Source organism: Vombatus ursinus, unplaced genomic scaffold (assembly GCF_900497805.2).
Source record: "Vombatus ursinus unplaced genomic scaffold, bare-nosed wombat genome assembly UNPS02014163.1, whole genome shotgun sequence".
Classification (NCBI taxonomy): Eukaryota; Metazoa; Chordata; class Mammalia; order Diprotodontia; family Vombatidae; genus Vombatus; species Vombatus ursinus.
The window spans coordinates 656,781-669,086 of record NW_020953941.1 but is presented as its reverse complement, the minus strand read 5'-3'; the positions used below and the strand labels follow the sequence as shown (position 1 = coordinate 669,086).

Genomic DNA, 12,306 nt, shown 5'->3' with positions numbered 1-12,306 from the left:
GCTGCATTTGAGAGAATCTCAGAACTTAAATGAACTTCATAGACCAGGGGTGGGAAACCTGTAGCCTCAAGGCCGCATGTGGCCCTATAGGTCCTCAAGTGCAGCTCTTTGATTGAATCCAAAGCTCACAGAACAAATACCCTTAATAAAAAGGATTATGTTGTGTAAAACTTGAACTTGGTCAAAAGGCCACACCCAAGGACCTAGAAGGCTACATGTGGCCTGGAGGTTGCAGATTCCACACCCCTGCCATTCAACCCTAATCAAAAAGGAAATTCTTTTACAATGCCTCTATCAATGTGTTATCCTGCTTACAAGTGAAGACTCTAATATCAGAAAGTTTTCTTTTCCATTGAGCCTAATTCTTGGTAACTTACACCTACAGTTCCCAGTTCCATACTGGGACAAAGCAGATGTAAAACAAAGAAAAAACAATGAAATATCTTTCTTCCATTTGACAGTCGTTTAGCCATTGTCAGCTAATGGTCAGCAATTATACCCTCCTATAGTCTTCTCTTCCCATACTAAACATTTACATGTTTATTTGTTTGTTTTTGTAAGTCCTCATATGACATAGATCATAGTACCTCATCTCTCTAGGCTTTGCTCATGGATATGTCTCATCTTTATAATAGTCCTATCACTTTTCTTGCATATATATATATATATATATATATATATATATATATATATATATTAAGCTTTTGGTTTCCCAGAAACAGAGAAAATTGGATTTAGAGGAATGAGAAGTATTAGCATTCACCTAAACTAAACTGCTCATTTTACACTAATTAACTGAGACTCAGAGAGATATAAATTGCTTACCTTAGGAAAGTAAGCATCATAGATGGATTGCAGAATCAGATCTTTTTTTTCTCTTTTTTCTCACATTATGTCAAGCAAAACAACTCTACCTAGAATTCATAGAATTGTTGAAAATAAAATTAGAAATTATACTTATTCTCCCCCAAAATGCATTTTTTTAGAACTCATTGTTTTAGCCTGCCAAAATCCTTCCTTTAAAATCCATTGTGTTAGTTCTACTTTCCAGGTTCATCCTATTTTTAGATTTGATAATTATGCCATGCACATCTTTGTCTAAGTCATTGAAGACATAATGGAAACAGGATAGGTCCATGTACAAGTAATTGGAAATTTTTCCTTCATGACCACTCTCCAGGTTGAAATCACTTCATTCATTCAACAAGTTACCTAATTCAATTACTATCTAACCTCATTTTTTCTATATTTTTCTTCAAGAATACCACAAACCATTTTTTCATGTGCTTAGATGGAATTTAAGGACATTTCATCACTGTCATTGCTCTGATTTGAAGTTAGTTTGATGTGAATTGCCCTTGATGTAGTTATACTCGCACTTAGTTCAACTCTTAGATTTCTGAATAACTATCTCTTAAAAAGGCTACTCTATAAAAATACAGTTATTGAAATCCATCTGAATCACTCATAGCTGTAATTTCAAAAGTCAGTCATCATCCCTTCCCCAAGTTGTCTGAATTTTATCTTACAGGAGATAGGGTTGCATCAAAATTGTATTCAAACTTTTACATGATTTAAGGTAAAATGAGAAATACAGACTAAATAGGAACAGTGCTCTCCACATGGAACTTCCATTCTATCAAGGGAAATACATGCAGAATGCAAAATTTAAAATATGTAAAAGTATATACCTTTATCTATCTTTCTTAGTATATATATTTCTGCTTTCAAAAGTAAATCTGCAAAGGCTTTTGTATATGCTCAATGAATTCAGTTTGCCCAAAGGATCCAATTTGGATTAATTCAATATGGTGTGTGACTGAGTTTTCAGAACTTCAGTGATTCAAATAGTTATGTTATCCATAAACCAGGACCTTCCTGTACACTCTGAAATCAAACTATGTAATCAGTCAGTACCCTGTTCTCTTTTTACAAGGTGTTTGTTATTTAAAAGGGAAGACAAGATATGGAATTACAGAATTTCAAAGTCGGAAAGAATTTTATTTGACATGAATTCTCATCTCTAACCTCAAAATAATTCCTGTTACACATAATGAATGTTCTTCTTGCCTTTCTTATAATTAGCATGAACCTACTAATTCCTGAGGTATCTCATTCAAGGTTCTGAGAGCTGTAATCATTAGAAAGTGTGTTCCTTGTTCATTGATGGTTTTATTTCTTTTTCCCTTGCATCAAGGCTGAATTTGCCTCCTTGGGGCTTCTACTCACGCTACCTAGTTTTATGCTTTAAGGAAAAAGTGAAAACCTACTTCCTTTTCTAAGTGACTATCATTCTAATAACGAAGTCAATCTCCTTTACATTTGAGTTTTCTTAATTTTTTCAACTTTTTTTTTATTTTTATGAATTCCAACCTCTTTCATATACTATTTTTCCTGCTCTGGATACTTTTCAATTTATTGATATTCTTGAACAAAGGTTGGAATGCAGAATAGAGCAAAATAAACCATATTTTCTTCTCCCATGGAGAGTAGAGAGGAACTGGCACCTCCTTAGCCCTGGAAAATCTGTACCTCAACCAAAGATCACATTATCTATTTTTTATTTCCTTATTATAATTGACTGCTATTGATCTTACAATATATTATGAGTGTGATATGGCAACGTATGAAGCTAATGTAATCTTGGACTACCTTAAGAAATTTAAACATATAAAGCAAGAGAGAACAAGACAAAAGAGGGCATATTTGAGAATCGAGTGTGACATATTCAGTCCATGAATGCTGTAGGACCTCATGAAATGGGAAGTATCTGTGTGATGGAATTGACAAGGAGTCAATAGGGAGGCAATAGTATATGAGAGTCCCATTGGTTTATTAGCCCTCATGCTTCCTGGGACTTGTCATTCTAGATCAGATAATTGCCTGTACCTCACAGGATTCTACTCATGACAGAAGTAACAACAATGAAAGGTGAAATGTTGTACTATGATATACAAGAAATGTCCTCTCTGACCACTGACTTACGGGTTTGTTTTTTCTTCCTTTACTTTAGTAGTCTTGAAAAGGGGAAAAAAATCAGTCCTAACTGATAAATTCATTCAATGTCAAGTGTTAAACATTTAGTGGTGCTGTGTGGTTCAATGGAAGGAAAACTGGAGTTTAAGCCAGGAATCCTGGTACCTAGCCTGCTTTAGCTTTCTTATTAACTAGCTGTGGATTCATTGGCCTCCCCTCTCTGCATTTTTCCCTGCATGTCATAAATGAGCAGCCAAAATCTGATGACTTTTATATTTCCATCTAGCTCTGGCATTCTATGAACTATTTTAGCAACATATATGAAAATAAACAAACAAGAAAACAATAATGTATTATACTATGTCTACATGTCACAAGCTTAAAATCTGATAGGGTATATGACATGAAAATAAAAGTCAAGATAATAAATGAAAAGAAGAAAATCAGAGAGATATGTTTGATAGATGAAAAATAATAATTGGACTGACAGAGCTGACTTTATATTTGTTTGAATTACCACCAAAATTTTAAAATGGGGGAGGTGGATTAATTGCCTTCATCTGAAAGAAGACAAACCAACTCATTTTTATGTTTAAAAAATTCTTCTGGGAGAAGGTTTGGACATTGTGTTTGATAGAGAGTGAACTGCTTGTAATGAGTCTTTCCATGACTTTTTCTGTCTTTTATCTCTGCTTCTATTTTACTCTCTCTTTCTTTCTCTTCCCTTTCTCTGTGCCCTCTCCCTTCTAGGATTAAAATAGAGAGCTGGAGACATTGTGTTTTATTTTATTTCTTCATTTCATAGAATAAAATGTTATATTCTACATTTTGTAAAATGAATATTTTCCCCTTTTTTAGGGCTACAAAAGTAAGTTAATACATGGTTGTTTTTCCTCTTTAATGACACCCCCCTCACCATTGGATCAGTCACCTAAAGAAATGTAAAAGATTCTGGCTTCTGACTGATCCATCAATTGTTGATAACGTGCATGAGTACCAACTATGTAAAAAAAAAAAAACTAATGTAGCAGCAAAAAGAGAAAATAAACAAACTATTTTATCTATCTAATATTAATCTGAATTGCAATTATCAAATCTGTTCTACATTAAGACAATTTAAAATATTGGAAAAATGTTTTCAATGTTAGAAAATATGAGGAATCAGATTTCTGCAGCTGACTCATTGCTCATTTCACTTTATGTGTCCGTACCTCACTTTTCTCTTCTTTGTGACAAACGAAAATGAAACCTGGTCACTTACCTCTCAAAACTTAAATATATGAAATGAGATCATTAAAACAAGTTTTCCTTTCTAAATAATTGCTCTAAATTCAGATACATATAAAATACTGCTTTTATTTATTCACACTCAAAGTCTGTGGTCCTTGGTTAATTTTCCTTAAATACTGCTTCTGTCAGGTCACTTCACTGGACAAATAGTTTCAGTGACTCCACCTTGGCTACTTAATACAGTCCAAACTCTATCCTAGCATTCAAGGCCTTCCAAAACTTATCATTGCTATTGATTTCCCCCTACTTATCTACAGGAAACCATTTCAATGTCAGCCTGTTTTTTCTTTGTTTGTGTTTGCCCATTGGGAAGGTCTGGCACCAAGTCTCATTTCTGACTCAAAATGATAATGTAACATTGGCCAAGTTGCTTTACTACTCAGTTCTATGGATAACTCTCTATGATTAAAGCTTAAAGAATGGGCAAACTTGTGAGTAGTTCCCTGCCCCAATTAAGTGACTAGTTGAAACTTCCCCCAGAAATACATAAAATAAAATAATCATGGAAAGGCTCATTTAGAGGAGTGAAGAGATGTGAGGAGGAAAAGAAGTGATATGACGAGGGGTATGAAGATGATGCAGAGGAAATAAAATATAGAAGACAATAAGTGAGAAGGAGGAGATCTTAGAAGGAAGAAGGAAGAAAATATCTATCATTTCATCACCTTACCTTTTTTCATCACTCACTATTGCAGATATGAGATGTTGTTAGGCTGATTTTAGGACATGCTGGATCTCAGCCACCAAACATTTTGACTGTTCACAACTCTTTCTTATTTTCTGTCCCAAATGTTTCAAAAAAAAGCTGCAAGAAAGGAAGCCACAGAGAGAGGATGGGATACATTTACCTTAAATTTCTCATTTTATAAATCAATCTCCCCTAAGTGCTCAAACAAAGCTCAGAGAACAATGACTCTTTTAGATGTAAACATACTGAAGAAATATGAGTTGAGGCATCACTTCCTCTCCTGATTTATAGATACATATACATGCCTATACACAGACATATACGCACACACACCCATATATATATGTATATATACACACATTCATATATGTGTATGTATGGATATATGTGTATACACATATATGTATACGCACACATATATCAGAATGAAGGAAAGTTACTACAAAGTAAGTCAGCCTAGACGGAGGAAATAAACACAGAACTCAGCATCAAGTTCTATTCTTTAGGGATGGACAAACAAGTCAAGACATCACTTAAATTCACATTGGCCATGGTAACTGAGAATTCCTCTGATCTTTTGCCTACTGTTTTGTTTTCTCCTCTTTGTCACATTTAGGAAGGCAATGATGTTGATCTTATGGATGATGTGAATTATTCTGTTGTGAGATTAGTCATTGCTCTAAGTAAATGGAGACACATAGAATTCATTTGACACCTGTCACCACCAGCATCCTTCCCAATGGCAACAGAAGAAACACTTCGAGGTGTTCTTACCATGATAGAAAAAGAATCAGGAACCTTTCATCTTCAACTTTTAATGTTTCAAATGCCCACAGGAATAACCACCATTTCAACTGAATCTTTCACTAGTTTGATTCATTGTTCTATGCCCAATTCTATTTTGCAGTGAATACTGATAGCCTGATACTGCTGTCCAACCAATGAAACCTTTATAGAAAGTTCATCGACGTTTGTCAACTTAGAGAATTATCTTTTATCCTTTAGGGAATTGAGAAAACACCTTTATTGGAGGCTTGGCTCCTCAGTGCATCTAACTTTGCTGAGTTTAAGAGCAATGCCCCAATTAGCACCAGACTGTTCTAGTGCCAGGTGCTGGCTGCATAAGAAGCAGGAGAATTTATCCTTCACAGTATTTTTCCAGACCTCCTTCCTCCAGAAGTTTTATTTTCTGAGGCAAAAAGAGGGAAAAGTTAATCAGGTGAGAGAGGTATTGCTGCAAATATACTATCTTTAAAACATCTACCTCCTAGCACCTACCAGTTCCTCCCAGTCCTGGGAATTCAATGACTGGAGCACATTTCTCTCAGAATGAGCCCACTTAGTTTAATACCCTTCAGAATCACTGTCAATGGGACAGCTAGGTGGTACAGTACATAGAGACCAGATCTGGAGTCAAGAGGAGCTGAGTTTAAATCTAGTCTCACACACTTGACACTTACTAGCTGTGTGTCCCTGGGCAAGTCCCTTAGCCCCATTGCCTAGCCTCAGAAAAAAAAATCCACCAGAATCACTGTCAATGCCACTATTAGCCATCTTGGGACCTCAATCACCATTTTGTTACTAGTAGAAACTTCCTCAATAAAATGTTTAAACCCACTCTGTGCATGAAAAATAAATCTTAATTATTTCTTGAGGGATCCCAGAATATTAGAATAAACTATAACCTTAGAAATTCTCAAGTTCACCCTCCTCATTTTATAGATGGATAAAATGAGGTCCCCAGAATTTGTGAGTCTCTTAAGAAAAAAAAACAAACATTTTTTTCAAATGTAGAAAAATACTTAGGAATGAACCAAAAGTCCAGATCATCCTCCTCATCATCAACACCAACAACAACAAATTCTGTGGGTAATAGGGAGTCACTGGTATTTATTGAGTGAGGGAGGTAAGATGGCCATGCCTTTAGCTTTAGAAAGGTCACTTCTTTTGGAACACTTCACAAATTTATGTGTCACACTTTATCAGGAGCCATGCTATTCATCTCCTTTGCATTCCAATAGAGAGTATTAGGAGAGGAGTAGTATTTCTGGTATGAAGGCTGCCAAATCCTTTTCAGCACTGCTCACCCACCTTTGGACCCCAATTGCAGATTGGCTAAACCAGGTTGAGAGTGACCTTCAGGCCTCAAACCCCTTGGTGAATTAGTTATCATCAGAGGGGAGTTGGGTCTCAGCAAGTCACAACAAATATTTATTAAGTACTCACTATGTGTCAGGGCCTGAGATAAGGACTGAAGATAGAAAATTGACTCAAAGGAAAGACAGCACTTACCTCAAGGAGCTTACATTGTAATGGGAGAAGACAACATATATAAGGGACATTGAATGTAGCAGGGAGAAGAAAGTAGAACTATATCTTCCCATATATGGGCATGTTGGTAAAGTCTAGAGACATATGAGCAGAGCCAGAAGAGAAATGGAGAAGTAACTCTTCCTGGCTAACACATTCCTCATATTTGAGATACTGGGAAAAACTCCTCAGTGGGAAAGAGGGATGCTGCATGGGTGGAGGCATCTTCCAATGTAAGAAGACCATAAGGTAGGAGGGATCTTTCAAGTGAGAAGGCAGTTGAGGCATAACAGAGAGGTCCAGGGAGTAAGGAGTAGTGCCAGAAGAAGGACTGCCAAAAGATGGAAGGAGTGAAAAAAGAAAACATTTGAGTCAAGCTTTTTTTATTGTTAAACAGGCATTCTAGAGATCACAGTGGAATAAGTGGGTAAACCTGTAATGGGTCATTTGGGGGCTTCTCTTGAAAGGGATGGGAGTAAAGGGAGGCAGGCAGATGGGAAGCAGTTTACATTTCTGTTGTCAGGTATTCAGAATGATGGAAATAGGGAATGAGGGGGTGGGAATTAAGGAAGTGATCTAGGCTGAGTATCAGTGGTTAAGGAGGGGTTCTTTGAAGGAAGGAGGTAATTAGACATTTTAGGGCAATAGCTCAAAGTGCAGCCTTATTGTGTTTGGGAATTTCAGGAGAAAGTCAGCAGGGATGGTAAAAGCATGCAAAAGTATGGCTTGGGGGAGTCTTGTTGGGAAGCAGAAGATGTCAGTTAATGATGGGTTAGGACAGCGGAGGAGGCAGCTAGGTGGCTCAGTGGATGCACTGGGTCTAGAGTCAGGAATACTCGAGTTCAAATCCAGCCTGAGACACTTACTAAACTGTATGATCCTATGCAAGTGACTTAATCTCTGTTTACCTTGCTCAGAATCAGAGTAACACAGATACAACTAGAACACACAGAAAGAGATTGATAAAATGTGAGAAAGTATTGACTGATGGAGAGGAAAGAGACGACACATCATTTCATTCTGCTCCACAAATCCAGTCTGACCAGGCTTCCTTACCAATACTTCAGCTTCACTTGTCCCAAAGCTTAAATACATCCATAACCCACTTCAAGCCTATGGTTTTTAGAAAATAAGCCCCCATGTTGTTTTCTGAGATCTTTGTAAAATTATTTTCAATGTATTGTCAAGTCATTCGATTTCTCAGCTCAACCTGACATGACACTTGCATTTGTTTGTCAGTTCTTTGTTTTATGTTTTGTCTTCCTTCTTCCTTGTGTTAGTTATTTAATTCTTTAGCTACCTATAATGTGTCATGGACTATTAATTGATTGTGTGAGGGAGGCAGGCACAGGAAAAAGGTAAAAATTATTTATTTTTATACTTTAAAAATATTTCCTAACTATTTATATTTGATATTTCAAAGGCATTCTCAAAACATTTTAGGATATCTTTAATCATATTGACATTTAATAGTTTAATATTCAATTTTCTCCTAAACATTACTGTATTTTGCCTTTTATCTATTTAATAAATTAGAATATATATATAATATTTATTTGTCTTCCTTATTTTTCTTTACTAAATCAGTGTATAAACTTTTCTTTTGTCATGATTAAGACTGCATAGTTAACAAGTTTTGCTATTAAATTAGCACTTTAATGGAGATATATAAAAATCTTAGGGATTTTTTAAATTGTCACAAATTTTAAAGATTATGAGTTTTTTTGAAACAACATGCATAAAGGAATTTTAGTAGCATAGGCAAGGATACTGGTTGAGCTATTTAATTTTCAAAGAATTTCTAGGACCTAGGTGAAAAAAATAATTTTTGATTTTGCCAAATGTAAAAGTATAGAACGATCCACTCTAATAGTGCATTGTGTATTTGAATAATCTGGGGATAAACTTTACATCTGCCATGATTCTGGTGATAATTCATCTTATTTTATGTGATTTCAGATGAATTAGAATTCTCCTGGATATTTATCAAATATTTGAAGCACATGGAAAATCAAAACAATGTCACAGAATTTTTTCTCTTGGGACTCTTCATGAACCAGGGCCTTAAAATGATGTGTTTTGTAATCTTCTTTTTCTACTATTTTGCAATTTTTCTGGGGAACATTATCGTCTTTATCACCATTACATGCAGCCATCTCATCCAACAACCCATGTACTATTTTCTCTGGCATTTGTCCTTAATGGATCTGGCATATACATCCACCATTGTCCCTTGGCTCATCAGGGTCTTAATTACTAAAGAAAAAATCATATCCTTTTTTAGTTACATGACTCAGCTCTTTACTCCTCTCTTCCTGGTTACTGTTGAGATGTTTATCTTGGTGTCCATGGCCTTTGATCGCTATGTTGCCATCTGTAAACCCTTACACTACATGATCATAGTGAATCGACAGAGATGTAACACAATGATCCTGATGGCCTGGGGGGTGGCTTTTTGGCATGCCATTGCTCAGATGCTCGTGGTAGCTAGGTTACCATTTTGTGGCCCTAATCAAATAGATCACTATATATGTAATGTCAAGCATCTCTTAAAACTTGTCTGTGCAGACACACATATTGCTAATATCTTAGTTGTAGCTAGCTCTGGGAAGGTTGTGTTAACTACCTTTCTTGTCTTGGTGGCATCTTACATTGTCATATTATACAACCTTAGAAAGCGCTCATCAGAAGGTTGGCTCAAAGCCCTTTCCACTTGTGGCTCCCATGTCATGGTTGTTGTTCTGTTCTTTGTGCCCTGTATTTCCACCTATATTCAACCTCCCAGTGCCAGCAAAATGATAAGGAGGTTTCCGTGTTTTACACTGTCATTGGACCCATGCTGAACCCTCTGATCTACACACTGAGAAATGTAGAGATGAAGAATGCCATGCAGAAGGTGTGGTTGAACCAAATGTCATTAATATTTAAATATAAAGATGGGTTTTTAAATGTCTTCACTGCAGCTTTTCTAGATACACTTGGAGAGTGTGTATTTAGAGAAGGGGTTATGCTACTACAGTATGTAGAATTTTATTACTGAAAATAAGAACCTAATAGCTTAGCAACATAGCAAGCCAGCTCTAAACAATAACATTAGAACATAAGATAAATGAATAAACCTAATGAATGAAGGTACATTTTTTTCTAGATTGATAGAAGAGGAAAGTGACAAATATTGGAGAGGATATGGAAAAATTGGGATATTAATTCATTATTGATGGAATTGTAAAATGGTCCAACCATTTTATAGAACAATCTGGAATCATGCCCAAAGAGCTATAAAACTGTGTATAAACTTTGACTCAGAAATAACTACCAGATGTATTTCCAAAGATGATTAAGGAAAAGGAAAAGGACCTATATCTTCTAAAATATTTATAGCAGCTCTCTTTGTTGTGGCAAAGAACTGGAAATTGCAGGGATGCCCATCAATTGGGGAATGGCTGAATAAACTGTGGTATATGATTGTGATGGAATACTATTGTGGTATAAGAAATCATGAGCTCAATGATTTTAGAGAAACATGGAAAGACTTAAATGAAATAATGAGTGAAATGAGCAGGACCAAGGGAACATTCTGCTGGTGTGTTTATTAATGAAAGAGGTCAGCAGCCCTTTCAAATGCCAACGACCCCTCATGGCTATGGCTCACAGTTCAGATGTCTTTGGAAGAGCAGATATTCCCGAGAGTGGTAATTAACTCTGATTGGTTAACAATTAATGAGAAAATGAATATTACTACAAAGGGCTAGGCTATATTCCAATGAGGGTCTTGAGGTATGTGACTTGGATCAACCACGGCTTGATCTCAAAGAGTTGGATATGACTGAAAACGAGTAAACAACAAAATATTCCAAAGACTCACTAGTCCTCTCTGCCACTCAAATCCATTTTTTGAGCTCCTCTCTTCTATTCTAAACCTCCCTCAAGAGTCTAGACTTGATGGGGAAGGTCTTGTATTGAGAGGGCTGTGGATTTGCAATGCTTAAAGTTTTTAGAAAAAAAATGCTTGGTAAAGTTAGAAATGTTGGGGAAGACTTCTATCAGAATCCTCTTTTCTTTTCACCAATTTCTTTTTTCTAGATTATTTTCAGTTTGATGTAAAGAAAGGAGGACTCATTGGCACCTTCTTTTTTGCCTTTAGTATGATAAATCCCTACAGTGACAGGGTGCTGGATATTTTGGAGCTCCATTTCTTAGATGTTATCTTACGTTATTATCAGAAGGACCCTGACTATTTCAATCACTGCTTTGTGGGCAAAAAATACTGATGTTTATATAGACTAAAGAATAATTTCAATCATCTTAGAAATCATATAGTAATCAGAATTAGTCCATGTTCCTTTGATTATAATGTGTGTGTGTTTGTGTGCGTTATAACAGTTTATCTGTCCCCCTAACAATAAAGTTGATAGCAGTCAAATTAATTTAAATCAATATCCACTTAAGAGAGATCATATTTGGAATACAAATGCCAATACCCTCTCCCATGTTATTCATTTCCATCTGGCACATGTTTATTACAGATTCTGAATATAAGGAACACAAAAGGGTAATGCTATCAATTTTAAAACTTCTTTGTTCCTGAAAGACCCTTAAGACCTTAGGAATAATTCCACATTATCATTTCCTTCATCCATGTCTCTACCATCTATGCTTATATCTATATCTATGGTATCAGTAGTATTCTACTTTTAAATATTTAAGGAAGTAGTTTGTTGAAAGGGAATGAACACTGGATTTGGATCCAGAAGACTTGAGTCAGTCAATAAGCATTTACTGAGGTCACTAAGTATTTACTGAATACTTATTATATACCAGACACTGTGCTAAGCACCAGGGATACAAAGAAAGGCCCAAAATTGGTCCCTCCCCTCAACGAACCCGTAATGCAATGAGGGGAGCAACAGGTAAGCAACAGTGCAAAGACAAGATACATACAGGACAAGTGGGAGGTACTCTCAGAGGAAAGGCACTGGTAAGAATGAGGACCAGGAAAGGCTTAATGCGGAAAGGAAGATTTGAACTGATTCTTGAAGGGA

The 12,306-nt window shown here is 35.9% G+C and overlaps 1 pseudogene; it reads left to right on the top strand.

The window, feature by feature from the left end:
- The first annotated feature begins 9,267 nt into the window (after positions 1 to 9,267).
- LOC114041015 lies at positions 9,268 to 10,304 on the top strand (annotated as a pseudogene).
- Positions 10,305 to 12,306: the final 2,002 nt, after the last annotated feature.